Here is a 3,169-nt window from a genome sequence, read left to right on the forward strand (position 1 = left end):
GGGGGGGGGGCGAGGGAGAAAAAGAGGGAGAAAAAGGAAAATCGAGTTGCTCCGCCTCGCCCCACAGCGCTGGAGTTTTACGCGCGGAAAGCTCCAGCATCCAGTCGCTCTACCCGGCAATAAAAGAGGGAAAATGGGTTTGCTTTTGAAAACCACTATTGTTTCAAATCCCGAGACTAAACAATTGGTCATTCTGCTCTGGAGGGGGAAGGCCGGAGCTGTAAACCGATAAAGAGCTTCCCAAGCCCAGACGTCTCGCCAGAACTTCGAGTGTGTGAGCGTGGGGGTGCCTCTGTGTGTGCGTGTGTGTGTGTGTGTGTGTTGTTGTTGTGTGCATGGCTCAGCATTCTGGCAGCCTGGAATTGCTTTAAAGGAAAAAGAAACAACAACAAAAAAAAAAGAAACAAAAAAAAAAAGGAGGAAAAAAAAAAAGAACAAAGGGAATCATCCAGAGCGCTGGATTTTCACGGCATCTGCAAGAGAAGAATAAATTAGCAAAAGGCCCTCCCCACCTTTTCTCTCCCTCTCTCCCCCCCCCCCCCCCCCTTTTTTTTTTTCTCCCCCCCCCCCCTGGCGGGGGGGGAAAGAAAAAAAAAAAAAAGAGGGGAACTTTGTATGTGACTGAAGCAGAAACAAGAGCATTTACACGTTGGGTTTCCCCACATTCCCAAGTCGTTGTAGTAATTTAGGAGTTCCTGAAAGTTTTCTTGCTCTGTTTGCTTTACAGCCGTTTAGTTCCTTAACCTTCAGAAATTTATACCCTATAAAGTTTTATAGCGGTCATATTCTTTTATTGCAGCACACTGCACTGAATTTTCCTTTTTTTTTTATGACAAGTTACTTCCCTTTCTCTCTCTTCCCTCAGTAAGCTCCAAATATCTTTCTTCTTCTTTTGTTTTCTTTTCAGAGCTGCCCCAAAGAAAGGATTTTTTTAAGAAGTGAAATATTGCCCTTTAGAGCGCCCATTATGTTAAAAATTAGTGGAAAGAGCTTCTTGGTTATATTTCTCGCTACCTGCTTCCTGCAGGGCTGAGCAGGTCTTAGGGTTTGTTTGTTTTTTAAATATAGAGATAGAAACACTTTCCAAGCGCTTGTATTTCTTCATGAGCAATAAAATGTCAAACGAATTTAGAGACGGAATTATAGGAACCGCTCATTGAGCCCTTGGAAAAAGGAACCGCGTGTCAAATCCGAGGTGATGCCAAGCGGGGAAAGCGGGGTGGGGTTTCCCACTGTTTGTTTTGGGTTTCTAATTTTCCTTTAGCAACGTTTTCCTTGGGCGGCAGGGGAATAAACCAAAGAAAGTCAAATAAAGCCAGTCCACTCTGCGCCTTTGCTTCTGGTCCCCTAAGGCTGGTGCGGGAATGTGAAGATTAAACCCTCAAAACCAAACAGACTAACGAGCAACCACCGGTAAATGTAACCCGAGATTAACGATCTCCAATTTAAAAAAATAAAATAATTTTTTAAAAATTTAGAAACGCAGCAAGTTTGCGTGGGACCAAGTAAGCACTTGCTACACCGGGGAGGAATTACTTCCATCTGTCTCTGGACTTCTTTTTTTTCGCCTAAGCAAAAATTGATTCTTATAACACACTTAACGAGCCACTAAAGAACGCAGGAAAACGCAATGAAAATATTTCTGAAGTTTTAGATGAAGCAGTACAACACAATGACATATAGGTGCTGTTGTTCTAAAATCGATTTTTATTCTGGAGCATTAAACATCTCTGGAAAATACATCCGGGCTGATGCTACAGAAGACAGTTTCCCCAACATTTTTAAAGTAAGCATATTTCCTAATAAAAATGAACTAACATTTTAAATTCTATTTAAAAAGAACCTTATATTGTCGTCTTAAAAATATCCGCTCTTTACCACAATTCTAAGGAAAGGGAAAAACGTTTCTAAATCCTAGTGGCCGATGGGTCGCAAACGTCAATTAAGTCACGGATACGCTTCTGAAAAATATAGTAATGAGGATTTAGGCAAGTCCATACTCAGTTCGAGATACGAGGAATATATCAATTCAGCACGAAGCAGATTTGAAATTCATCCATCCTTGAGAAGAATCAAAACAAAACTGAAGAATTTGACTGCCCAGCTTAAACACAGCTAAATCACCTTTTCAACCCACTACCTTTTTTTTAATTATTATTTTAATAAATCCGGATTTAGAGAAGTGATCCTGCTGCCACCGACTTTTTTTCCCCAGCTCAAAATGTCTCCGAAACTGCTTTTCTTAATTGAGTTTCGAGGAAGGAGATTAGGGGCTTTGACACAGGGTGAAGTTTGGTTACATTTAACTCCCTCCGGCAACAGAACAGTTAAATTGTGAAGCCCCCAAGGAGCTACTTCATGACGGAAAGTTTTACATGAGAAAGTCTAGGCATTAAGAGTAAAAAAAAAAGCCAACAACCCAGCTTTCTGAGGAATGGTCTTAAACACTTAAGGTCTGGTTTCTGGTCGAGTGGGAGATTATTTCTTTTTTTTTTACCCCTTGCAAGAGGAATTGAAGTGGTGGAAATTTCAGTGCACCGAGGCGCAGCTACTTGATTCTTATCTCTGGATCATTTGGGGCGGGGGGGTGAGGGGGGGAGCAGGAACACTTTCCAAAACCCAGCTTTCTGAGGAATGGTCTTAAACACTTAAGGTCTGGTTTCTGGTCGAGTGGGAGATTATTTCTTTTTTTTTTACCCCTTGCAAGAGGAATTGAAGTGGTGGAAATTTCAGTGCACCGAGGCGCAGCTACTTGATTCTTATCTCTGGATCATTTGGGGCGGGGGGGTGAGGGGGGGAGCAGGAACACTTTCCAAAAACGCAAATCTGCCTATCGCTTCTTCCCAGAGCAACCTCTGTGCAGCAGATAAAAGTGGTCTCACAAAACCCAGCTCTAAGGATATACAAGTTAGTCGCTTCTGAAATCAGATTTGCACCGGTTCCTTTAGATGCACAGCAGAAATAAATGTCTTTTCTCTATTTTTTTCCCCCCACCCTATTAAAACAAGCCACCTTGCACTCGCCTCGTTCCTAGAAAGTCCCCTGGCAGCTAAATATACAAATTTGCACACGAAGAAAACGAGAGAGGTTTATTTCGATATTTTCCATCCACTATCAACTGCAGAACTCTTCGCATACTTAAAAAGCCACAGTAGAAACAGAAAACGAG

This window comes from Aptenodytes forsteri, unplaced genomic scaffold (assembly GCF_000699145.1).
Source record: "Aptenodytes forsteri isolate BGI_AS27 unplaced genomic scaffold, ASM69914v1 Scaffold25, whole genome shotgun sequence".
In the NCBI taxonomy this organism is placed as follows: domain Eukaryota; kingdom Metazoa; phylum Chordata; class Aves; order Sphenisciformes; family Spheniscidae; genus Aptenodytes; species Aptenodytes forsteri.